General features: G+C 47.5%; 1 long non-coding RNA gene and 1 pseudogene across 5 annotated transcripts; both read right to left on the bottom strand.

Annotated features, from left to right (window-relative positions):
• Positions 1–12,734: 12,734 nt before the first annotated feature.
• LOC125540719 lies at positions 12,735–14,096 on the bottom strand (annotated as a pseudogene).
• A 6,299-nt stretch (positions 14,097–20,395) lies between these two features.
• Positions 20,396–25,354, bottom strand: LOC125532471. 5 transcript variants are annotated; one of them, XR_007294162.1, is made up of 9 exons: positions 24,973–25,354; positions 24,753–24,809; positions 24,569–24,646; positions 24,238–24,296; positions 23,518–23,777; positions 23,009–23,344; positions 22,328–22,728; positions 21,235–21,265; positions 20,396–20,827 (listed from the first exon to the last, which is right to left on the bottom strand). It is a non-coding gene; the product is annotated as an uncharacterized LOC125532471 (long non-coding RNA). The 5 variants fall into 5 exon arrangements; XR_007294163.1 differs by having other exon boundaries at positions 23,009–23,340; XR_007294161.1 differs by having other exon boundaries at positions 22,328–22,850; positions 23,009–23,302.
• Between the last annotated feature and the right edge of the window lie 1,752 nt (positions 25,355–27,106).

Here is a 27,106-nt window from a genome sequence, read left to right as displayed (position 1 = left end):
CTTTCAACGAGGAGGGCTGCTGGACCCAATCCATGGGGAAGGGAGGAAGACCAGTCGACTGACCAGGAGTTGGTAGGTCCTTATAGTAAAACCAGGTCAACTGCCACCCTCTAACCGAATCGGGAAGAGTCATAGCCGGAAAAGTACTCATGCCCCTCATCTGAATCCCTAGACCTCCGCACATCTGAATCACATGCGTCCTCTCATCACTCGGATTAGCCTTTTTCACAGACTAAGAACGGTAAGTGAAGATGTGTTTGAAGAGACCCCAATGCGGTCGGAAACCCAGGGAAATTCTCACACATAGACACAAATGCAGCGAGATATATGATGGTGTTGGGGGAAAAGTGATGAAGTTGAGCTCCAAAAAAGTTCAGGAAACCTCGGAAAACGGATGAGGGGGCAAAGAGAAACCGCGGTCAACATGGGTTGTGAGGAGGACGCACTCACCCTCCTGCAACTGGGGCGTGGTCTCATTGCCCGGCTGCCTCCAAGATCTGGGGGCAATCAAGCCCCCTTCAGCCAGATCCACCAAATCATCCTTCGAAATCATGGACCGGATCCAGTCGCCCTGGATCCAGCCGGCCGGCAGGCTGGCCCTCGAAGACGATCCCCCCCGACTCATCTTCTTGCCCTTCGCCGCTGCCGTCACCTTCTTCGCACGCTCCAGGGCCGCCGTCTTGTACTTCCCCATCGTTGTGGGCTGTGCACGAACGGGGCGGCGACATCGAGAGTGGAGGCGAATGCGGTGGAGAAGCAGAGGAGGAAGAAGGGGAATGGCGAGCACTTTGCAGAATACATCGGCCGCAATGCCTAATATAGGCCCGGTTCCGAGTGGCTGACTCGTGGGCGCATATGATCATGTCAAATCCCGCAACAGTTGCGCGCTGGGCACGTGGTGGAAAAGGCGACACAGAGATTGAGGCGCCCCTTCCTAATCCGTCTCGTTTTACCGCGGTGCCCTCCGCCTCGCACGCTTCCCCAAATTTTGAATCCCGTGAGATGCGGGGACGGCAGTACAACCAATCGCGCCAAAGATTTCATACCGCTCCAGCACAAGTTTGGCATAAGTTCATTCGACCAAATCTGAATGGATCAAGGCGACTGTAAACGAAGTTGAAGTCTCAGTGTGATTCGTCAGCCTAGGTAAAATGCCTCGAAGCTCAAAACCGGGTCGGAATCATCTTCAACCTCTTCCTCACTTGGACCCTGATCCATTCTAGGGCTAATGACGTTGACATGTACCTAGGGTAGGGTAATAGGCCTGACCTAGACACCCTTCCCAAGGACACTGCCCTACAGCCAAAGGCATGCAAAGCACAACAACACCTACCGACTGAGATCACCTCAGAGTGCATCCCACTTCACCAACAGTTCCACTCGGGTATCCCAATTCCACTCGACCGAACAAGAAACCACTCGGAGTACAGAAGACCTAAAGTCACTCAGGATGGCAACGGTCAGGCGTTCACTCTGCAGTCTTTAAGATCACTTAAAGCTCTTTATAGCTAATGTTACCAGTAACGCCCTGTCATAATGTACATTGAACCCTATGTAACGGGGGATGGCCGGGGTGCTGGAGCACTCTATATAAGCCACCCCCCTCCTCGGGGACAAGGGTTCGCACCCCCTGTAATTTCACACATAATCCAATCGACCAAGCTTCCGGGCACCGAGACGTAGGGCTATTACTTCCTCCGCGAAGGGCCTGAACTTGTAAACCTTGCGTGCACAACCTCATCGCAGCTAGAACCTTGCCTCTCTATACATACCCCCTATTCTACTGTCAGACTTACTCCCATGACAGTTGGCGCCCACCGTGGGGCAGGTGTCTTAGCGACTTTCCGGTGAGGTTGCGATTTTTCTGATTCCCATCATCATTGTTTCTGGCGGCGGATTGGCTGAGGGCCGCAAGATCCGTCTCGGCGCGCTCGTTTTCGTCAACGACGACTCCTCTTGGCTCCAGGAGGCCCCCTCGACGTCAAGATGCTCCTCGTCCGCGGGGCTACACACTTTCACGCGTGCGTCCGTGGCGTCCTTCTGTGGCAGCCGTCGACCCAGTATCGGTCAGCTCCCATGGCATCTTCGCTCCCTGTTGTTCATCGCTGCAAGCGATCCGGTCGACCACGACTCCAGTGGTGGGTGAAGCATGCGGTGGGCCACCAGTCGGCCACCCCTCAAGTCGCGGTAATCGAGCCCGACGAATCTCTTTATGGGCTATTCGATCTGTTGAGTGGCTCCGTCGACACCCTGTCCCAGTGTGACAGCAGTGACCCTGCGGTAGAAGTCTTGGTGGTCAACGCACCGCACAACCCGCCTAGTTTTCGTCGCGATGGCGGCGGCGATCCATCACGTGTTCATGAAGAATATTATCCCGAAGCCCTCACTTCACAATAGAGGGAAGAACTTCACTGCTGCAACATGGAGGAACTCCACACACCCATCATCAGAGAGACCTCTGAGGCTCGGGCCTTGGAGGCGGTGCGCCTGGCCACTTTGGCTGAGCACACTCGACTGGAGAACCATCAGCATGCACTCGACGAGCGCGCCCGTCAGCAGATCCCAGAATCCAGTCGGCGATGACGACAGTTATTTCTGTTCGACCCTCAGGTATATCGCACTCCGATTCAGAATCTTATAGCCGCAGCCCGTATAGCAGAGCCGATCCAGCCATCCCAGTCAGAGGCTAGAAGAGGTTTGATGTAGATCAGGGTGCTGCTTCGGGCAGCAGGAGAGCAAAACTCAGATGTTTCTCGGTCTTGCAATAGGATACACAGCAGATCTGTGATGGCTGACACAGTTCAATTGGCTCACGGCCCAAGATCGCGCCTGCGGCGTGAGGGACGTGGGCATCACCAATTGAGTACGTGGGTCGGAACCACGAGCAGTATGATGACCGACTCGGCTGTGATGACCGCCATCGAGTGCCTACGCCTCCTCTGAGGAGTGGATCATATGTGCCCCGGCAATATGATAATAGGTGCCCGCGCAACGGTGAGCGGAGGGTACTGGTCTACCCAAGAGAGCCAGGTTTTGATGCAAGGTCGATCCTCGTTCAAGGTCTGGTCGACAGGAACAGAGCACATAGAGAAGGACTTGACAGAGATCGTCCGATTGGCAGTAGAGTTCATGTTTCCGATCCAGAGTGTTTCAGCAGAGCCATCGGAGCTGCTGAGATTCCCCCCAACTTCAGGTTGGCAATAGGAGTGAGCAAGTTTACCGGCGAATCGAAGCCTGACACGTGGTTGGAGGATTACTGAGTGGCTGTACAGATCGGTGGTGGTAATGATGAAGTGGCAATGAAGCATCTTCCTCTTATTTTGGAGGGGGCCAGAGCATGGTTGAATTAGTTGACTCCAGGCAGTATATTCAGTTGGCAAGAGTTCGCCCGAGTGTTGATCAGGACATTTGAGGGCACATGCAAACGACATGCAGGGTTAGCAGAACTTCAGCATTCCGTACAAATACCAAATGAAACTTTGAGGGATTATATCCAGAGGTGGACCACTTTGCATCACACAGTGGAGAATGTGTCTCGGCATCAAGCAGTTTGCGCCTTCAAGGAAGGCGTTCGGTACAGAGAGCTTAACCTGAAATTCGGTCAGACAGGAGATATGACCCTGACCCGAATGATGGAAATAACCACTCGGTACGCTAATGGCGAAGAAGAAGACTGACTCCATAGTGGCAAGAGCAAACCAGTTGGCCAGGACACCGGGGGAGGGAATTCCAATCGGAAGCAGAAACGCAAAGCTGAACCCGCAGGACCTGGTGAGACTGCAGTTGTGGTCCAAGGAAAATTTAAGGAAAAATCTAAGGGGCCTTGGACCCCCAAGAAGGTAAAAGATCAAGCAGGAAATGATTTACTAGATTTTCCGTGTCATATTCACACCAAGAAGGATGAAGAAGGAAACCTGATTTATCCCAAGCATACCACTCGATAATCTCAACTCCTTATCTAGCAGTTCCGATAGAAGCAATCCAGTGAGAAAGAGAAGGAATCTGACAAGGATGAAGACAAAGAAGAGGATTATGGTTTCCCCAACGTCAATTCTACCTTAGTGATTTTTGCTGACATCGAGAGCAAAAGTCGACTGAAAGTCGTAAACAGAGAAGTGAACATGGTTGCTCCAGCAACAACAACATATTTGAAGTGGTCACAAACTGCAATCACTGTCGACTAGTCCGATCACCCAGCACGCGTTGCCACTCCAGGGCGGCAAGCATTGGTAGTCGACCCAGTTGTTGGAGGCACTCGACTGACCAAAGTATTGATGGATGGTGGCAATGGTTTGAATATTCTATACGCTGACACCTTGAAGGGAATGGGCATTCCGATGTCCAAGCTTAGTGAAAGAAACATGAGGTTCAACGGAGTTATCCCTGGAAAGAAAGGTGATTCACTCGGCCAGATCACTCTTGACGTGGTTTTCGGTGATTCAAAGAATTACCGTAAGGAAACATTGACATTTGAAGTTGTGGATTTTCAAAGTGCCTATCATGCTATTCTGGGCAGGACTGCGTATGCTCGTTTCATGGCTCGACCGTGTTACGTGTACCTTAAGCTGAAGATGCCAGGCCCCAGAGGCGTGATCACAGTTACTGGTAATCGGCAGAGAGCAGAAGAGTGCCTCTAGAAGGGCTCGAATATTGCTAATGATTAGATGGCAGAGTAGAAATGCAAGAGTACCAGAAGAATGCATATCCGAGTGATTTGGTACGCGCCAAGAAGCCTGCTTCAGAATCTGTGTTTCAGTCGTCCGGTGAAACGAAGCCGGTTCACATTCACCCGACCGATCCCAATGCCGCTCCGACTCATATCTCATCAACGCTCGACAGCAAATAGGAAGAAGCGCTCATCCAGTTCCTCCATGAGAACTAGGACATCTTTGCATGGAAACCTTCTGACATGCCAGGTGTATCCAGGGGACTTGCTGAGCACCGTTTGCGAGTCGACCCTAAGGCAAAACCCGTTAAAGAGCTTCTTCGTTGGTCCGCCGTGGAGAAGAGAAAGGCAATCGGCGAGGAGGTGGCTCGGCTTATGGCAGCTGAGTTCATCTGTGAAATTTGCCACTCTGAGTGGCTCGCCAATGTTGTCATGGTCCCTAAGAAGGACGATTCACTTCGTATGTGCATTGATTTCAAGCATATCAATCGGGCCTGCCCGAAAGATCATTTTCCTCTCCCTTGCATCGACCAGATTGTCGACTCAACTGTGGGGTGTGAGCATTTGTATTTTCTGGATGCATATTCTGGGTATCATCAGATCCGACTGTATGGACCCGATGAAATAAAAACAGCTTTTATCACCCCATTCGGGTGCTTTTGCTATGTTACCATGCCCTTTGGTCTCAAGAATGCTGGTGCCACATTTATGAGGATGATTCAGAAGTGCCTGCTCACTCAAATCAGTCAGAATGTGGAAGCATATATGGATAACATCGTGGTTAAGTCGCGTAAAGGTTCCGACCTGCTGACTAACCTCGCTGAAACCTTCGCCAATCTGAGGAGATATGATATCAAGCTTAATCCGTCAAAGTGCACATTCGGAGTCTCGGGCGGATAGTTACTTGGTTTCCTCGTTTCCGAACGAGGGATCGATGCAAACCCAGAGAAAGTTGGTGCAATCCTCCGAATGAAGCGCCCTATGCGTGTGCATGACGTTTTGGCTGCTTTGAGTCGATTCATCTCTCGTCTCAGTGAAAAGGCATTGCCTCTTTACCGACTGATGAAGAAATCTGATAAGTTCGAGTGGACTCCTGAAGCTGACGCAGCATTTGCAGAGTTCAAAGCCCTACTTTCCACCCAGCCGGTGCTTACTGGTCCAATCAGCAAAGAGCCTTTACTGCTTTATATTGCAGCCACTGGACAAGTTGTCAGTACAGTACTCACGGTCGAGCGGGAAGAAGAAGGTAAAGCCTATAAGGTTCAACGCCCAGTGTACTATATTTCTGAAGTCTTGACTCCATCCAAGCAGAGATATCCGCATTATCGTAAGCTTATGTATGGAATTTACTTGACCACGAAGATGGTTGCACATTATTTCTCAGATCATTCGATTACATTCATCAGCGACGCTCCATTGTCAGAAATTCTGAACAACAGAGATGCAACTGGTCTAGTGGCAAAATGGGCGATTGACCTCCTTCCATTGGATATCAAGTTTAAGGCAAAGAAAGCAATCAAGTCCCAAGCAATAGCAGATTTCCTCGCCGAGTGGGTTGAGCAGCAACAGCCGACTCAGATTCACTCGGAGCATTGGACTATGTTCTTTGATGGATCCAAGATGCTGAACGGTTCTGGCGCTGGGGTAGTACTGGTATCCCCCCGAGGTGACAATCTCAGTTATGTTCTCCAGATTCACTTTGATTCCTCCAACAATGAAGCTGAGTATGAAGCACTTCTGTATGGGTTGCGTATGGCCATTTCACTCAGCGTCCGTCGCCTAATGGTTTACGACGACTCAAATTTAGTGGTCGATCAAGTGATGAAAGAGTGGGGCGTCAGGAGCCCGGCCATGACTGGTTATTGCAATGCGGTGAGGAAGTTAGAAAAGAAGTTTGAAGGGTTAGAGCTCCACCATATACCCCGACTAAAGAATCAAGCAGCTGATGACTTGGTGAAGATAGGTTCTAAGCGGGTGCCCATTCCCAGCAATGTGTTCCTAGAGCATCTTCACACAGCGTCAGTTCAAGAAGATCCTTTCATAGAAGAGCCCCTGCAACCAAAAAGTTCTACCAATCCGACTAAAGTCGAGATTCCAGTCGTGGTCGACCTGATCATGGAGGTTTTGGTCCTCATCCCCGATTGGACGGTGTCATATGTTGCATATCTGCTCAGAAAGGAACTTCCAGAAGATGAAGATGAGGCCCGTCAGATTGTCCGTCAATCCAAGCTTTCACCATGATAGGTGGACATCTTTTCAGAGAGAGTGTTACTGGAGTTGCTCAGCGATGCATCAAAAGAAGGTCGAATGATCCTCAATGACATCCACTTGGGGACCTGTTGTCACCATGTGTCCTCTCGGACCATCATGGCCAAACCATACCGAGCAGGATTCTATTGGACACGAGCAAATGAGATGGCGAAAGAAATAGTCGACAAATGTGAAGGCTGTCAGTTCTACTCCAACATGTCCCACAAGCCTGCATCATCCTGGAAGTCCATTCCACTCGTCTGGCCATTTGCTGTTTGGGGATTGGATATGGTTGCACCCCTGAGAACCGGTAGAAGTGGTTTCACTCATTTGCTTGTAGCAGTCGACAAGTTCACTAAATGGATCGAAGCCAAACCCATCAAGAATCTCGATTCTGGTACTGCCATTAGTTTCATTAGAGAACAACCATTTAGATATGGAGTCCCTCACAGCATTATCATGGATAATGGCTCCAACTTTGATTTTGATGAGTTCAGAGCATTTTGCGCTTCCCAAGGCACTCGAGTCGACTACGCTTCAGTCACCCACCCGCAGTCGAATGGACAGGCAGAAAGAGCAAACGGTTTGATCCTCCAAGGGTTGAAACCCCGATTGATGCGTGACCTCAAACATGCAACATGTGCTTGGGTAGACGAGCTTCCATCAGTCATTTGGGGATTACGAACAACAATGAATCGGTCGACTGATCAAACTCCCTTCTTCATGGTCTATGGGGCTGAAGCTGTGCTACCGAGTGATTTGCTTCACAATGCACCCCGAGTAGAACTCTTCTTAGAAGCTGCAGCTGAACAAGCTCGACAGGATGCTGTTGATCTTCTGGAAGAAGAAAGGGAGATGGCCCTGATCCGGTCGACCATTTGTCAGCAAGACCTCTGTCGATTCCATGCCAGAAATGTGAGAGGTCGAGCATTTCAGGAAGGAAAACTTGTGCTCCGAGTGGATCAGTAATGGCCCCATAAGCTTGCTCCTGCTTAAGAAGGTCCCTTCATCATTACCAAGGTGCTCCACAATGGAGCATATCACCTTTACAATGTGGAACACATGAAAGACGAGCTACGCGCTCGGAATGCGGAGCTGCTCCACCATTTTTATACTTAAACATTCGGTATGATGAGATGTAATAAGCGGTACCTTTTCAGTTTGTTTATCAAAGACACAGTTTAACAGTCTTCTAGATGATTGTTCTTACATATGAATGTGTTAAAAAAACAGTGGGTGGCTTAGCCGCGAACCTGATTCGCTTAAGTTTTACAAATACAAGCGAGTGAAGAGCAAGCCTCTCACTCGGGGGCTTAGCTACGAACCTGATTTTCCTAAGTTTTAAAAATCCTCCTGAGTGAAGAGCAAGCTTCTCACTCGGGGGCTTAGCCACGAACTAACTCGCCTAACTTTATAAAATCCTACCGAGTGAAGAGCAAGCCTCTCACACGGAGGCTTAGCTGCAGTTCCGTACTTGCCTAAGTTTAAAAAATCCTACCAAGTGAAGAGCAATCCTCTCACTCGGGGGCTTAGCTACAGTCTCGTACTCGCCTAAGTTTAAAAAATCCTACCGAGTGAAGAGCAAGCCTCTCACTCGGGGGCTTAGCCACGAACCTGATTCGCCTAAGTTTTGAAAATCCTACCGAGTGAAGAGCAAGCCTCTCACTCGGAGGCTTAGCTGCAGTTCTGTCGGGGATATACCCCGCGGTATGACCCAGCCAGAATTATGACCCGGCCGGACTTGGCGACTCACCAGAGACCCGGCTGGAGCTTGGCAAGTCACTGGCAACCCGCCCGGACTTGGTGATTTACAGGCAACCCGCTTGAGCATTGTGATTCACTAGTGACCCAACAGGCGGGTCAGACGGACGACAAGGCCCAAACGGCCGGCTCATGTTATGGTGGGCCGGCTTAAGAGAAAGTATAAGGAATATTCCCTTATAAAGTAAGAAAGACTAGGACTCCACTTGTAATAGAGTAATCCTAATCCTACTAGGACTAGTCATGTAACCCGCCCCTTCAACTTATATAAGGAGGGTTAGGGCTCCCCAAAGAGGGATGAGCAAGAAGAAACAATCTCTAGGGCTAGACACAAAGGGGGAGCCGGCTTATGCGGCGACTCTCTCATGAGTATAATGAGACCTAGCCACAAACAACATGTAGGGTTATTACCGGATGATGTTTCCCGAGGCTCGAAGCTGTCTAAATCCTTCTCTTATGTGTTGACCCGCCTCGCGTCTCTCGATTCCGATCAACCCTTTAAAGCTACCGCATAGATGTGTTGGCCTCACGACTAATTTCTTACACTAGGACATCTGACGTGACAATTCCACGACATGTTCCGTACTCACCTACATTTAAAAAATCTTGCCGAGTGAAGAGCAATCCTCTCACTCGGGGGCTTAGCTGCAGTCTCGTACTCGCCTAAGTTTAAAAAATCCTACCGAGTGAAGAGCAATCCTCTTACTCGGGGGCTTAGTTGTAGTCTCGTACTCGCCTAAGTTTTAAAAATCCTACCGAGTGAAGAGAAAGCTTCTCACTCGGGGGCTTAGTCGCGAACCTGACTCGCCTAAGTTTATAACATCCTACCGAGTGAAGAGAAAGCCTCTCACTCGGAGGCTTAGCTGCAGTTCCGTACTCACCTAAGTTTATAAAATCCTACTGAGTGAAGAGCAATCATCTCACTAGGGGGCTTAGCTGTAGTCTCGTACTCGTCTAAGTTTGAAAAATCCTAACGAGTGAAGAGCAAGCCTCTCACTCGGGGGCTTAGCCGCGAACCAAATTCGTCTAAGTTTTAAAAATCCTACCGAGTGAAGAGCAAGCCTCTCACTCGGAGGCATAGCTGCAGTTCCGTACTCTCCTAAGTTTAAAAAATCCTACCGAGTGATGAGAATTCCTCTCACTCGGGGGCTTAGCTGCAGTCTCGTACTCACCTAAGTTTAAAAAATCCTACCGAGTGAAGATCAATCCTCTCACTCGGGGGCTTAGCTGCAATCTCGTACTCGCCTAAGTTTAAAAAATCCTACCGAGTGAAGAGCAAGCCTCTCACTCGGGGGGCTTAGCTGCAGTCTCGTACTCGCCTAAGTTTAAAAAATCCTACCGAGTGAAGAGCAATCCTCTCACTCGGGGGCTTAGCTGCAGTCTCGTACTCGCCTAAGTTGAAAAAATACTACCGAGTGAAGAGCGATCCTCTCACTCGGGGGCTTAGCTGCAGTCTCGTACTCGCCTAAGTTTAAAAACTCCTACCGAGTGAAGAGCAAGCCTCTCAATTGGGGGCTTAGGTGCAGTCTCGTACTCGCCTAAGTTTAAAAAATCCTACCGAGTGAAGAGCAATCCTCTCACTCGGGAGCTTAGCTGCAGTCTCGTACTCGCCTAAGTTTAAAAAAAACCTTACCGAGTAAAGAGCAATCCTCTCACTCGACCTGGCCACGCGCTTCAAGCTGCGTCACAAGTACAACGTACGCTCCATCTTGATCCGCAAGGACGTTGAGGTGCCGGTCATCTGCGACCCTCTCCTGGGAGCTGCGTCACAAGTACAATGTGCGCTCCATCTCGATCCGCAAGGACGACTAGGTGCAAGTCATCTGCGACCCTCTCCTCCATCTCGATCCACAAGGACGACGAGGTGCAGGTCGTCTGTGACCTTCTCTTCAGAGCTGCATCACATGTACAAAAGTTTGTTCCGAGTGAAGGGCCAACTTCCATTCGGAGAGAAAGCCAAAGCAATTGTGTTCTAAGAAGAACCAAGTTCAGATAAATCTCGCAAGTTCCGAACCGCAGATAAAAGTACTCGGGCATCAGGCGTGAAAGAGTTTAACGGTTACAAAATCACTCGGCATTCCGAGGCAAATTTAATCAGAGCTTAAAGTTTGTTCACTCCACAGGAGGAGAGCTGGCCGGCTCGACGAACTCGTAAAAGTCGATTCCATCTGCAATGCGAGTGGCTGCTTCGATGAAGGTTTCCCTGAAGGATTGGAAGTCAAGCTTCTTGGTGTTGGCAACCTTGAGCGCTGCCATCTTCTCTTGCTTGGCTTCTTTGAAGTGGACACGGACCAGAGACAGAGCAACATCAGCACCACACCGAGCAGATGACTTCTTCCATTCCTGCACTCGACCAGGGATCTCATTAAGTCGAGTCATCAGGGACTCGAGATCGTTCTGAAATGTCACCCTTGGCCAGAGTGTTGTGTCACAGCCCTAGAATACCTGAGTGAAATAGTTGCATCTGCACTTATGCATCATGTCTAAAATTTCTGAAAGTTGAATTGAGGTTTGTTGAAACCCTCAGAAATCAGTTCAAAAATAACCAACTTTAAAATCCTCTCAAATGAGTCCAAGAAAATGTCCCTGGTATTCTATAAGCCAACGCCACCACACTATTTAGATTATTTGCCACATCATGACAAACCCTAGCATATGTTTGGCAATTTGAATTTTGGACTTTGATTTGAATTTGAAATTTGAACCGGTTTCGAACCAACATGAGTTTAACAACAGTAATCATGATGATGTGGCATCATTAGGAGGGAATTACTGTAGCTTAATTATCCGGGCGTCACGCGTACCAAATAAGCCAACGCCACCACACTATTTGAAAAAAATAGTGGTGGCGTTAGTTGTAAATGGCGCGCCACCAACGTAAGTTGTGGCTAGCACTATTTCCACTAGTGTGTCAGGCTAGCACTTGTAAGTCCTCTGAAGTTAATATTGGGCCAGTCGATTTTCACCCGAAGGAACAGCCTCCGGCTCGCCGGAGAAGCCCTCTGGGTCTATCTTAGGATGGCAGGCTACCAGATGTCTATCTTAGGATGGCAAGCAACCTTGGTATCTATCTTTGGTGTGTTAGGGGGTGCAGGTTCGCCGGAAAAAAAAGTTCATCGTCATGGTTAGAGGGATGGCACGGGGCGGAAGCAACTCGATGGTGGGCAGCGGTTGAGGGGAGGGCGGGGCGGCAAGGCTGGCGCGGGACCGCTGCCGACCGGCAGCGGCGTAATCCGGTGGTATGTGGGGCGGTTTCAGGGAAGAAAATGAACAGGTGGTTGGGTTGGAGGTTGAAGAAAGCGATTTGTGCATCTGATGGCTTAAAACAAAAGCTTGCGGGGCATGGTTAATTGGTTGCTAGCTACACGTAGCTAGCTACTGGTAGTATCAAAAAACGTCTTATATTAAGTTAAGGAGGAATTATGTTTTCCTTCTCTCCACTTGCTCTGTCCTTTCTCGCCCAAAAAACAAAAACAAAAAAACTAGTTATTCTCTCAATATGAATGCATTTTGATTGATTAATCGTTTCAGAGGGCGTCCCCAAGCTAGCTTAGCTTAGCTTAGTTAGTATGCTCGATCGATCTTTAGATAATTTTGAAAACATTAGTTAGCATTCTGCACTTGCCTTAATTGGGTCACCATGCATGCGTCAAGTGAGTACACATTACTGACACGTCATTGCTGGAAACCAAGCACTGAGGTAGTCCAGTGCTCGATTATCAGCACGTAATGATCAATCTTTCCAAATTAACGTGCACACACGTATATGTACACAAATATACATTTGAGTCTCTGCTTTGCACCAAGGTCGATCATACTTACGTGTTAAGAACCAATGCATCTAATAGTTGGTTAGCACGGGAGAGGAGATGCATGAACTTGACTAGTGTATGTATTTTTAAACAAAATGCACGTACGCATGGAAATTATTAAGTTTGGGTTTCCGGAGATGAATTTTGTTTCATTTTCTTCCTTTGATGTTGGTTTGTTTTTCTAGAGTAAATAAATTAATAGCATGCATTTACTGTACAAACAAATCCATCACAAACAACCACACTTTTTGTTGCAAACATCACCAAGACAAATAGCTCAACAATGGATACATGACAGATCTGATCACGCACACAAACAACACTGATACACATCACTGATCACAAGCTACTACGGACTGCTGGCCTAGCTTCTAGCTAGCTAGGGGGTCGCATGCATGCTTACTTTATTGGGCCAATGATGCTCAGAAGCTAGCTAGGACATAGCTAGCTAATTGGCCGACTGCTGAAGAATCCATCATATCCTGCTGCAAGCTCCTCTACGCACTCGTACAATACGCCCGCGGTACTTGTACGAACTACTACTAGAGAAACAAACGGATGGCTCTCAAACGGCGGCAGCAGGCAGACAGGTATGATGGATGGATGCACTACTCACCATCACGGAGGCCAAGGTAATGTGGGACCCCTGTCTGGGGAAGCCAGGCGCCTCCCTGGATGAACCTCCCCGGCGCATACAGCCTAGCCTGTGCCTCGTTGAGGCGATGAAACCCATGCCAGTCGACGCGGTGGTCGACATTGGCGCCGGCGCCGTGGTTCGCGAACTCACCGAAGAAGATATGGCCCTCGTGGCCGCGCGTGACGCCGCCTTTGACGCGTTCCAAGCCACCCATCCGTCCGCGTGGATGATGTCGTCGATGGTGCAGAACATGTACACCACGGTTGCGTGGTCCTTCCAAGGACGGCCCAGGTAGGTCTGGACGCCGTTGAGGCTCTCCCCTGGCGCCGTGGTGATGCTGCAGTTCTGCAGCACGAACCCAGAACCACCGAGATGTGCTCCGCGGCCTTGAGCGGTGATGACGTCGTGTTTGCCGTCGGCCGGCCGGCGTGCGAAGAAGATGCAGTCCTGAAACACGGCTGTCGCATCCCCAAAAATAAAGTCTACAGTGCCTGATATCTCACACTCACGGTAGAATTGCAGGTGCCGAAGGACAGGGCTCCAGTGATGATTGTACGGCCGACGCCATCGCCGATAAGCACCACGTTGTCGCGCCCTTCTTGTACGATGATCTGCTCTTCGTAGGTGCCGGCGGTCACATAGATGACGAAGTGCGCTCCTGTCAGATTCTTCCAGAGACTCAACGCCTCGCCGAAGGAGGTGACGGTGACAGCGCCGCCGCCGGCGCCGCCAAGCTTGGACACCCGCACGTCCGGCTTGAGCCGGCGGACGCCGCGGTGGTGCTTTCCTCCGCGGAGGACCGCAGGAGCGGCCGTGGTGGTTGCGGCCAAGGCCAAGCCCACAACCACCAGGACAAGGAGCAGCTGCAACGTGAACGTGGTAGGCGGCGACATGGCTGGCGGCCGCTCTCTCGCCCTTGTGGTGGTTGTGGCAGTGGGCAGGCAGTGTGTGGATGGAGGTATCGGATGTGCCTCTGTCTTGTGGAGTGAGGTCTTGTGCCACTTGGTTTAAGTAGAGGGAGGGAGGGAGGGCCGGCTCCACATGCATGCATCTTCCCATAAATGAAGTAGGCAGGCAGCTACCATTCGATCAAGCCCATCGGCCGGAGAGAACCTCCTTTTGCAATGCAATTAGGCAGCAGCTAGGTAGCTTTAGCTAGGACGACGTTGCAATGCAAATGTAACCATGCATGCATCGATCGATCGAATTCACGTGCTAGCTAGGCCGGCTCCGCTCGGCCGGACTCCGCGGTAAGCGTACGTACTAGCTCGATCACGTATTAACTTGCTCTTCATCGTACTCCTACTCCTGCTCTTCAACGTACTCCCCTCCTAACTACCTATCCCTAGCTCTAGGCTCTAGCTAGCTTGTTATCCCTCTCTGTTCTGTCTCTCGGCCCGCCCGAAAGAATCAAGTACAATACAGTAGTACAGTACATACTCCTAGTGAGGAGAGGAGATGGAGGACCATGCATTTGTTACTGCTGCACTATCAATTTAATTGTTGATCAACAAAAGAGGGGGCATGCATGCTGCACTGCACTGCCATCCATCCTCCTTCTCATAAGAAAACGCAATGCAAAAAAAAAATTACTTATACTGCAGCAAGTAGGATAGGATAAGGGGGGCGTACGTGGCGTGCGTATGGGACGCCGTCCCGAGCCTGCATGCATGCATACTAAACGCCCAAGCCATGCATGTACGTACTACTATATCATGATCAAGCCCGTTTGCATTGCAATTAGCTAGGTGGTATAGCAGCTAGCTAGGATGCATCGATCGATCGATTTCACGTGCTAGCCCGAGCATGCATGCTCCTACTCCATACATCTAGTCTAGTACGTACAGTTGAAAATAAAGAACTAATGGCCAATCGAAGCCATGCATGTCCTTTCTTGTATTTTCTTATTATTATATCTCATATATATATATATATATATATATATATATATATATATATATATATATATACTCCATGCATCAACTACTATGCATGCTTGCTGGTGGGTGTGTGTGTGTGAGAGAGAGAGAGAGAGAGTGAGAGAGAGAGAGAGAGAGTATGGATGACGGACCACAGCGAATTTTAATTCTTGTGCGCGCACAGCATGTATGCATAGTGGAAGTAGTACGAACTAGCTAGCTTCTAGCTAGTGAAATTAGCGCAAGTATAGAAGTATGCAACACAATGCATGCTTGCTACTAGCTACGATCGTCTCTCTAGGACAAGGACCAGGAGTAGTACAGTAGCTAGTAGTACATGCATCAAGCTCGCTGGCTGGCTGGCTGGCTAGGAGGAGGAGGCATCATGCTCCGCTCGGTTCGGTTGATATAGACACATCATCTCTCTATATATATAGTCGTTGGAGCTTCCGTAATTAATTGGATTTCCTTCCCGCAGAAAAGAAGAAGAAGAAGAAGAAGAAGAAGAAGAAGAAAAGATGTAGCTTAATTAGCTAAAAGCTGTCTAGTTCGCTTTTCCATTCCATTCCATTCAGCACGGTCATCTCCGTCTCGTTGCAAATTAATTGGCAGCTTCCTTGTAATATTAACTAGCTAGCTAGCTAGGTCCATCACCTTCTGCTCTACTGTACTATCGTACCGGCCTAGTGCATGCCCTAGTGATCAATAGCTAGCTACGTACCACGGCAGACATGCATCTTCACTCACACACACAGTCATCGTTGGTAAATCTGCTATGTACTAGACTGTTCTGATGAGGTGGTTTAAAATAAAAGAAGAGAGAGAATGAGACGGTGGGAGAGAAAAAGGAATGATCGAGTAGGATGGAGGCATCTAGCTAGCTAATTACTCTAATTAACTGGTGTGCGTGCAGGGCAAGGTGAAAGAAAGCACCGCCATCAAACAAGCCCATGCATGCCACTGCCTGGACCAGAGTTAATTTTAAGAGATTCTTGTGAGCGCGTAGCATGCATGCATATATATTGGAATAGTACGTAGTACTAGTATGTTTCCAGTGAAATTAGTGCAAGATTGAATATGTAAATTAAGCAGTGAATGCTTGCTATGCTACCATGCTATTACTTCCTCCCTTTCAAAATAGATGACTCAACTTTATACTAATACCAGCTAGCGTCTATACGAATATTCCAAGGTACTCCTTTAGGGCAAGGACCAGGACCAGGACCAGGACCAGGACGTACGTACGTACTATCGAGCTCGCTGGCTGGCTGGATGGATGGATAGGAGAGCATGCATGCATCCATCCCGGCCGGCCGGCCATCTTCTTTGTCATCCAATGGTAATGGTATGGTAGTAGCATTAATTTGCTTGCTTGCTTGCAACGTACGTAGGATGCAACGCAGCATTGCCCTCCGGCCGGCGCGCCCTTGGGTGTGGTGGTACGGTGGATGGATTTTGTTGGTGAATGAATCGAGAGAGATGCTACTCTACTCTACTGGAGTGGAGTGGAGTAGTACGTCTCAGTTTGTTGCATTTCGTCTACAAGGATGGATGGGATGGCGTTGGACCATTGCGGGCATTCGCATGCATAAGTCAGGACTCATGAGCAGTAATTAACATGCATCCATCTCTGCCCGCCTACCGTGCCTACTATAGATATAGTACGTACTACCGCCACAGTCAAGGCATGTACACACGCACGCACAGATCGACCCACAGACGGGAAAGCTCAAGGCGCTCAAAGCTCAATGAATATAAAATGGATGGATGTAGTCAGTGACACGGGCGCGTAACCTACCACGACTAGCTAGTACTACGGACGACGTACCAGTACTACCTAGCTAAAGCATGCAGTTACTACCATGCCATGCATGCATTGCATTACGTACTTGTAGGAGAAGTACTCCATCATTTCCGGTTCACAGGCTCAAATCTGAAACCATATCTAGAGTAGTGACCAAGCATGCATGCACTGCAATTTTAATCGTATTTAATGCATCAATTTAGTTAGGGTAGTAGTAAAGTAATGAGTAAGCTGCCTCGTGCCGATGCCACAGGTATTGATGGACCCTCAACACCAGCGCTCCTCCTCTCTTGTCCGCTCGAGATAGATAGATAGATAGATACTCCCTCTCTTTTTAAATATTTGTCTTTTTAGACATTTTACATATACTAACATATATGGATGTATGTAGATATATTTTAAAATGTAGATTCATTTATTTTGTTCCGTATGTAGTCATTTGTTGAAATATCTAGAAAGACAAATATTTAGGAACGGAAGGAGTAGATGGATAGATACTGCCAGCTGCATGCATGCACACTGATGTACTACTACTTGACTAGACACGTACTACGTGCTAGCTAGCTTCTTCTGATGCATAGATAGACAGGGTCGGACTAAATCAAATCCAATACATGTACCAATGCTGATGCTGGTGATATAAAATCAACTACTCTAGCTCCCATGCATGATTTTCACTGACTTAATTTCACCTCACCACACCCCCGCTGTAAATAAAATAAAAATAATTATTGCCCCATAGCCTCTCCTCGTAATTAATAACCAAAACTGTGTCCACCTCCGTCCACAAGCTACGTTCCGTAACAAATTAATTATTAAATTCCATCATTTTCTTGAAGCTGCTACACACGGCAAACACCGGCCTGAACCATTTTCATTTTCATAACCAAGAATGAGATACAACACAACGGCTACTACTGCTACTAGACGTAGCACACAACACACACAACAAGTAACAAGGGAACGGAGAAAGGGAATCAAAACAGGCTATGCCTAGCCGTACAAACCTTGAACTCGGCACCCAACAAAACGGAAACAAACCAACAAGACAAGGGAGGAATTTTGCTGGATCAATCGAACAGAGACCCGATGTCGATAGATAGATGTAGGTAAAAGAATCACCCACTTGTGTGTCGATCACTCTTCACCTTACAGACCTAGGCGAGTCGCATCTGCCGTCGATGGGAATCCCATCGCCGAGGCCACTTCGCGACAACGAAAGTCGCGGAAGCCACCGAAGGACAATGTTCTGCCGAGATGAGCACAACGTACACCTCCTCTCGGCGTCATATCAACCACCATCACCAAATGAGCACTATGCAAAGCAACAAGAACCTCTAACATCTTTGAAGGAAGGAATGGAACACCGAGACCTTACCGCCGCCACAAACACCCCTGAGAGAAGGCTAACTCGAGCAAGATGAAGAACCAAAAATACTTAGCTTGGCACGAATAAGCATAGCACTTCCACCACCACCAACTACTGAACACATGTCGCAAACCTCCGCAAAACCCAACTTCGACGAAAAAGGGTTTCCCCCGCTTTGTATTACAAAGCAACCAACCGATACAACCGACGATAGGGGCTGGGGCGAAAGCAGCACAAACACGCCCAAAAAGAAAAGAAAGAGAAAAAAAGAAAAGAAGCAAATGCCGATAACGGCGGATCGACAAAAACGACGAAGCCTCGTGACCGCTGCGTCCACCGGAGATCACCCACCAAGCTCCGAGACTCCGAAGTGCCTGTACCCAACAACACCTCCAAGAAGGGACGCGACGATGACGACGCTGCTGCCAAGGGTTTCCCCCGGTACACGGCGAGGAGAGAGGAAGGGTAGCCCCGACGCCCTCCAAGAAGGTCCGGCGGCACCCTCAGGCGCCACCGCGTCGGTGTCGGCCAAGCCAACAAAGATTTCTCCCGATCCCAGCCTCTCCCTCAGGCACTCCGGAGCTCGCCACCAGACCGACCACCACCCTGCGCCAACACGAACACGAAGCTTCCCACGCTGTCTCACCACAGTACCGCGAAGATGGTCTGCACACCGGAGAAGAGGAGTCGGGACTAGGGCAACAACACCATCGGCATACCGGAGGGCCCCACCTCCACCGTCCACGACGGTAGCCGACCGGACGCCATGGCAGGAGCCTACCGGGCCCGTGGCCCCACAGGCCCGGCCGGGCCCTCAAAAGCCCGGACAGCTCCCGCCTCCGCGCAGCAGCTGGTACGCCGCCGGCGTCGCTGACCCAGTCCACGAGACAGCGCTCCCCCGCATCAATCAAGACGCACCTACGGCTTTCAATAAGGACTCTAAAATGGAGACTCCAAGGGCAAGGAGTAAGTGATGTTAGGACACCACCGCCACACAGTCTCGCTGCTGCATGGGACAGGACCGCCTGGGTCAAATCCAGCCCTCGGAGCGCATCGGCACTGCACTGCCACCGCGTGCTCTCCATGCATGCCACCACCACCACGCATCCATCAAAGTAGGGGAGCCTGCCCCAGCCAACAACGCCCAACGCCGCCAGCGGCCAGCGCAATCCTCCTTTCGGCCACCGCACCCATGGAAGCCAGATCTACTCCCTCCGTTTTCAAATATAAGTTTTTTTTAGAAACTCCAACAAGTAACTATATATGAAGTAAAATGAATGAATCTATAATCTAAAAAATGTCTACATATATCCGTATGTTGTAGTTTATTTGAAATGTCTAACAAGACTTATATTTAGGAACGAAGAGAGTAGCTGGGAGCGAACCAGCCGAACGAGGCAAGCCCCTACGCCGCACCTCCAGAGAAACGCCCCACTGTCGTCCTCGGAGCCGGTCACGCTTTGCCGGTGGGCGCCTCAGGCGTCAGTTAGGGGAGGAAGGCTTTTGCTCCTGAGTCGCCACACTGGGTGACACGTGGGGTGGAGGGGGTAAGCCACGCACCGCTGTGTACCTGTATACTAAACTAGCGGTTGGGGGGGCGCCCACGGCGCGCTGCCTGAAACGGCAGCTGTGCGGTGCCAGGTAAACTCCCACCCTTTCCAATGGTTCTAGTGCTGATTGATTCCCTGATAGCACGCATACATGTATAGCTGATGCATGGCTAAAGTGAACCAAATTCAGCAAATAAACAAGCAATGTCCGTCTTCAAGTCCACTCCGGCATCCCCGTCACTCTACGCCAGACGCACCAAGCCAACGCTCGTCGGCGTCTCGTCAATTGAAAATCCCTGTCCGCCATGATGCAGCCAGTCGTTGCGCCTGTGACCCGCGGCTGTGCCGCAGTCTCTTGACCAGGAGTACCGCGCTACCAGAGCACTGCCAGTCGCAGCAGCCGGAACATCTGCCGGCTGATTGGCACCTTCCTCCTTGTCTTGTATCAACTTCGATGCTACACTTGTCTGCGGCGACTCCAAGATTGTCTGCTCCACAGTATGTGGTGCCTCGACGGCTTTCTGGCTCTGTTCCCACTTTGATCAGCCTGTGACAACAACAACTCTTTGCACAACCAGTACAGCATCAAAAGACCACAATAGGTAGTTGCTTTGGCCAAACAGGAGGTGAAAGGAAATGCAGAGCATCTCTTTTGCATGGCACAAGACATTCAGGTTGTCTTTAAGTACAATAATTCAAGTCTTATCTGATTTTTGCTAATACAAGGAACAGTCTGAATATTGTTTATAAAATCAACGACCCTGACTAATTAAGCTAGAAGAAAATATGCCCAAAGGAAATCCTTGCGGCCACTAGAAACAACAATGCTTGCATCATCAAAATATCAAAATTCACTATGCATAGCAGGAAGGTCCGATTATTAAGGAGAAGCGAAGAGAAGCTCAAAAGAAACCCTCACTGCTAGCACCGTTAACACACAAGTTCCCCATAGCTTTTCCACTGCTCTCCCCAGGATTCCTGTGCAATCGAAATCAATCACCAATCACCATGCCATAAATCAACAGAATTAAGTCTTTGAGCATACAGAGGTGTCCACACCTGCATCATGTAGAAAAGGAAGAAGGAGGGGTCAGGTTGGGGAGGATCTCGTCGAGCGCAGCTATTATATAATCCATCATTATAACTAAGTAAAAAAATGCCTTCTGCTCGACGGCTTCATCTATTAATGAGAGTTGTTCAATCACTATAGACACATTTAACATGCAGATACTGATAAAATAGCAATTAACTTTGATGATCTAATGCAAGCATTCCTCTAGTGCAGAAGGTTCATGGCAAACAAATGGAAATTATTTCTATCAATATTATGTTTTCAACCTTCGCAACAAAATATACCGCAGAAGATAGCAGAAAAAGTGGAATATATTCAGGATCCACCTGAACAGAAAAAGAAAAGGTACAATAATAAGAAAATCAAACATACTGCATTTTTTGTCTGTACTTACAAAATCGTGTCCCACCTTCCATCCATCGATCCTGCACAAAAGTAGGTTATGGTCATATAGACGATGATAAGCAGTAAGTACAGTACAATCCACATCTGTACACTGCCTGAAAAAATAACCTGATCTGTCTAATATAGAACAGTGCAACATAAAGTGCCTAATAAAGCACAAAAACGTGATGCAAGCAAAAACTGCAGAATCAAATTTACAGCAGTCTATAAAGGTAAGGGCATAGTTCTTTTATATCATAAGCATCCTATGAAATTCAGAAAACTAAATAACTTTTAGATCAATAGGGTGTGATGCAAGAAGTAATGTTAATTAACATGCAGACTCACTTCAAAATCATCGAGATGCTTTGTAGCATCAATGGAGATGTTTGCCACTATTGTATTTGAAGCTTTCCTCAACCACTTAAGTATTCGACTCTCAGTTGATCATGGATAAGAAGTTCAGGGAAAAAGATACCATCATGAATATTTAGTAACTTGACTTCAATAAATCATGCATTTGTTGTTAATTAATCCAATTAATGCATACAATAGACAGGTCGGTGAACAGTTGATTGCTGAAAGATGTATTGCATATATCTCCAAATCAATTAAATTAGCACAACTAAAAATTAGATTAAATCATATGCGTGAAAATGCTCATAGATTAATTTCTCTAGCTCAATTGTCGAGATAATAGCTCTGCTCTCTTTAGTGTTCACGTTATGTCGGTGAACAGTTGATTGCTAAAAGATGTATTGCATATATCTCCAAATCAGTAATATAAATAGTACTGTTACTAAATTAGCATAACTAAAAATTAGATTAAATCATATGCATCAAAATGCTCATCGATTAATTTCGCTAGCTTCTATTGTCAATATAATAGCTCTGCTCTCTTTAGTGTTGACATTTCTTTATAATACACGAGATGAACCTGCATCTAAAGAAACTGAGTTGAGATCTCTTTTTATTTGGTCTGGCATCCATACACTAACAACCATGAACTGGAAGATAAATAAAAGCAACAACAATAAAAAGAGAGTGGTTTTTCCTCATGTTGGATCCATAACTGGGAGGAGAGATTGAGAGACAAGTTGTACCTTATGCGTGCATGCGACCAAGAGCACACACAAACAGATCGATGAAGAGCCCAAGGCTCACAAGACGCCTCTGCTTCTCCTGCAGCATGCGTCCATTTCCACATCGATCTTCTTCACACTGTCGAAGACGAGGAGGAGAGAGAGCCAGCCTCAAAACCCTTCACCAATCCGGCTCGACCTTGTTCTCCTCCACATCCTCGTTGGCAGCGCCTTTCCCTCACTACTGGGACTGATTACATTAGGGTCAGAGACTGCAAGTAAACTCGCATGCCGAAATTCACTGCCCTTGTCCATATTCAAACTTGGTCTTCAAGCAGTTTCACCCGTAGGTGGCCAGAGATTTGCATCAATGTCACATGTTCAACAATCTCTCCAGTGACTAAAATATTCTTATCCACGGGCTGGAATCAACAAAGTATATCCAATGAATAGTTCTGAAGCCATATACTAAAATCTAAAATATGAAGACATGTTCCAGAAAACCAATTTAGTTTGCAAGAAAATACATTCCTCTAACAGAGACCTGAAAAACACGAATATTTTCAGTTTGCAAACGCATACCAACAAACAGGTAGAGGCCAGCAACAAACAAGAACATAGCACACTTGCAGATTAACTGAGGCTTCACTACCTTAAACCGAAAAAGAAAATAAAGATATCACAGGAGATGTTTGGATGTACCCAATTCATCATAGCATCCCCCATCGACCCGTCTCCGGACGGTGACGGTGACTCCGACAGCTCCGAGATCTCGGACACCGACATGAGCGGCCCGTTGGCACCGGATATCCTCCACCCAACGTCCTTGTGGAGACTCAGGCACAGCTGCAAGCCCCATGGTTCTTCGTCAGAGGACGAGAGCGGCAGCCAAGGAGGAGGGGACGATGCGGGGCTAGAGCACGGCGAAATGAACCAATCGTAAATGGAGCCGAATAACTTTTCCTAAGCCAACGTCACAAGAGAGTAGCCTGAACCCTGCAAGCCAAATTGTTTTCCTCACTTCTGAACCCACACTGTCTTGAACAATTTTCCCCATCACCAATGCAGATGTATCAAACAGATCGTCCAAATTGTAAACATCAACAAATTCAGTTTTTTGTTGCTCCCCACCGACTATACGGCCTTAATACCGACGGAGTTGCATAAAGAAAGAAACTCAGAGACATGAAAGCAATTTGCAGTCTCGGTACCTCTCGCCTTTGAGGTTGTCGTCGATGCCTCCGTCATCCCCAAGATCCTCCTTCGGCGTTCCGCTCGCTTAAGCTCACACCATAGTACACAGAGGAAACACAACATTAAGCAGTCAGCAGTCCATAACTACCATATACACATCTAATCCGATCCGACAGCTCAAGAAAGATTCAAAATCCACTCACCGTGTCGTGATTGTTGTGGTCAACCAGGAGTCCAGGAAGGCTTCCCCGAGCTGGCTTTGGCACATGAGTGAATCCTGAACCAGACAAACACCATAAGAAACAGATCATCACCATGCCAATCAGAAAACGAGAGGTCTAGGGAAGATCAAAGAAACACCACAACAACCTAATCGACTATATCTCTTCTTTAATAATTTCTTTTCTTCTTTGTAAATCTAATTTTTCAACATGGCAGAAGGATTTATCCCTATCCAATCTTGCAGATCTAAATTTCCTATGTGCCATATATGTTAATACCCCCAGCCTAAAATCCGAGAAGTGCAAAAACAAAAAAACTGAGAAAGTTCCCTTGGTTATTATATGTTTTTGTCAAACTGGCAAAATCATCTGTAGGCAGTACAAGTTTTACGCCGCCTACAAGAACTGAACTTCCACGGCCACCTCACAAATGTAGGAAAAAGTTAGGCAAGCAACAATATATTGAGGATGAAAAATATGCTTATCGATACATTAGTAGAGAAACCAATCATATACCTTCAGATTTAACGACGCAATTATCCTAGAAAAGATCTTAAGCATGGAGAGCTCTTCAACTGAATGAAAAACAACAAATCAGCGTATCAATCAACAACATAAGAGATAGTTTGTTAGCAAATCCAGCAGTAAACAAAAAACACACTGCTAATTCTTAATATCATAAACCTATAAGATTTGTACACACAGAGCAATGTCAGTAATTCTTACGCCAAATCAGTATACCATCAACATAGTACAACACCGACTAAAGAAAATCATTTCAACATGAATCCGATGAACCATAGAGAACTAACTAAGGGATAATTAAGGTGTAAATGCAGGCACATACCTCTGCTTATAGAAGTATCTCTTACGGTACTCTCTTCCACAGCTTGATTACAGATCTAAGCTTCTATGTAGCATGCACCTGAGAGCCAGACATGGCAATGATGAGCATTGATATATTAAGAAATATATTCGTTCAAGTCAGAGACAGAAAAAAGAGAACACTCATTCAGTTACAATTTTCTAACCTTTAAATTCTCACTCCTCTTCCACGAAAAAAGATGCTAACTGAATAATATTATTCCCTGTCATAAGAATGATATTATTTAGTGTCCAAGAAATGTCAGGTTGCTGGATTAGTTCAAGGGACAATTTAGACAGCCAAAATAACAATAACACGCACGCATCAGACTCCTCTCTGTTTTTGCGTGGCTGTAGAGAAGGTTGTGGAGGATGGTGTGATCTCACCTGACAGGACCTGCCTCTGTTGCCGTGCGCGAAGAAGAGGGGTGCGGAAGGAGGCGGCTGCGTGTGACGAAGATGGTGCAAGGATGGAGGCGGCAGCGCTCGGACCACCATCGATGCTCCTCTCCTTCCTTCTCTCTCTCCCTCATCTTCTCTCACTTCTGCAGGGACCGGTCCATGGCACTGCATTAAATCGAGCGCCCCCGCCGTAGCACTTGGCCTGCAGGTCGCCGCCGCTGCCGGAGATGCCCACCGCTGTGCCCACACGCCTCTGATCCGGCGTGATCCCCTACTCCTCCACCTCCATCGAGAAGACCAGGCGGTGACTGATGAGGAGGAGGGGTGCTGCGAGTTTGCTTCTGTTGCGTGGTAGAGCAGATTTGCTTCGTATTTACTCGGGGGAGGTGTTATCGTGGGACGGTTTTACCTCGACACAGTAAAAGGGAGACGACCCACAGGTCAACGAACCGCAGCCCCGCGCACGTAAGCAAGCCCCGTAACCGACGGACGGGGCTTGCCTGCTCCTGTCCCGTGCTCCCATCCGTACTCCCATTGCTAATTTTTCATCTAACGGCAGCGCCAGATTCCCTTCCCCGCGTGCCTTTTCTGCTAAAAAAAAATAAATACCCGAGCTCCCGTATTCCCGTATATCCCTCGCCCTCAGTCCCTCACGTAATATCCACAACTGTTTTTGGAGGGAAAATGTCCGCCAAACTAACTATTGGCGCCAATATAGAAAACAGAGGCACTAGGCAAATCTTTACAAACACAAGATCCTAAATACCAGGCGGAAGAGATTTCAATCTGAAGCCTGATTGCATCCACAAACCAAATTCAGGCAGATAGCAAAGTGTGCAAATATCAAGCGATCCGAGGTTTAAAGTAAGGAAATCATTGTCCTCTATGGCTTCTTCAAGCAGTGGTCATGAGAACCATGAACACGGCAATGGATCTTCAGGACCAAAAGTAAGAAATCGGACTCGTATTCTTCTTTATCTCATCTTTTCATTGTTCTTGTCCTTCTTGTTGAACTAGTTGCACCATTTCCTCTGCTGAAGAACAAATCAAAAATGTTGATGATTGTATAAGATCTATGCAAATCTGACACAAAAGGAATAGCAGTTCTGCACAACTTACTTTGTCAGGTCAATCATGTTATTTCACTCATATATACAAGAATATGTTATTCTTTCGAGGCCTACTGTATGTAATAAAATCAGATGTCTGATTGTTGTTTTAGCCATAATCAATATTAGTTTCACAAAATCAACATTATGATCTTCTGCAATTGACTTAGATTCTGGTAGTTGAAAAATAATTTAGTGTACACGTAGTATTCAATTAGTGTGTTGTTTCACAAATCTAACTGCCGAACATATGAGTATTAACTAAAGCGAATACTGATTCATATAGGATGTGCATGAAACTGCTCCTAGCAATGCAACAGATTGCATTGATGAAAGGGTACCAAAGGTTGGCATGCAATTTGTATCTGAAGAGGAAGCTTACTCCTTTTATAACAAGTATGCAAAGGCTATTGGTTTTAGCATCCGAAGAGGGAGTCAACATAAAGTAAAGAATTCTTCCGTGATACAACAAAGAACATTTACATGCTCCCGTCAAGGTATGGGCTGCTTGTATTTTGTTTTGGTTATATAACTATTGGTATCACTAAGATACTTATTTCAATTGACAGGATTCCGTGCAGAAGATAAGAGAGAGGATTCTTTCAGTTACAGTAGGCCCGAAACACGATGTGGCTGTCAAGCCCATATGAAGATAAGTCTCAAAAACGGATTATATTATGTGTATGAATTTGAGGCTGCACATAATCATAATCTTGCTACTGGAGACATGGCCTTATACTTAAGATCCCAAAGAAAAGTGACGGAAGCACAAATAGCAAACGCTGAGGTCGCAAAGTCTGTAGGCATTTTGAATAAAGCAACTATTGATCTTATGGCCAAAGAAGCATGTGGACTTCCAAATCTTGGGTTTGCACCTGAAGATATGAAAAATCGTTTGTACTCTAAGAGAACATTGCAAGCAAAGAAAGGAGACACAGGGGGAGTGTTAGAATACATGGAGAAGAAGGTAAAAGAAGATGCCAATTTTTTCTATTCAATTCAAGTTGATG

This window comes from Triticum urartu, chromosome 1, assembly GCF_003073215.2.
Source record: "Triticum urartu cultivar G1812 chromosome 1, Tu2.1, whole genome shotgun sequence".
Lineage (NCBI taxonomy): Eukaryota > Viridiplantae > Streptophyta > Magnoliopsida > Poales > Poaceae > Triticum > Triticum urartu.
Note: the sequence above shows the minus strand (reverse complement) of the source record. Positions and strands in the feature narration are given on the sequence as shown.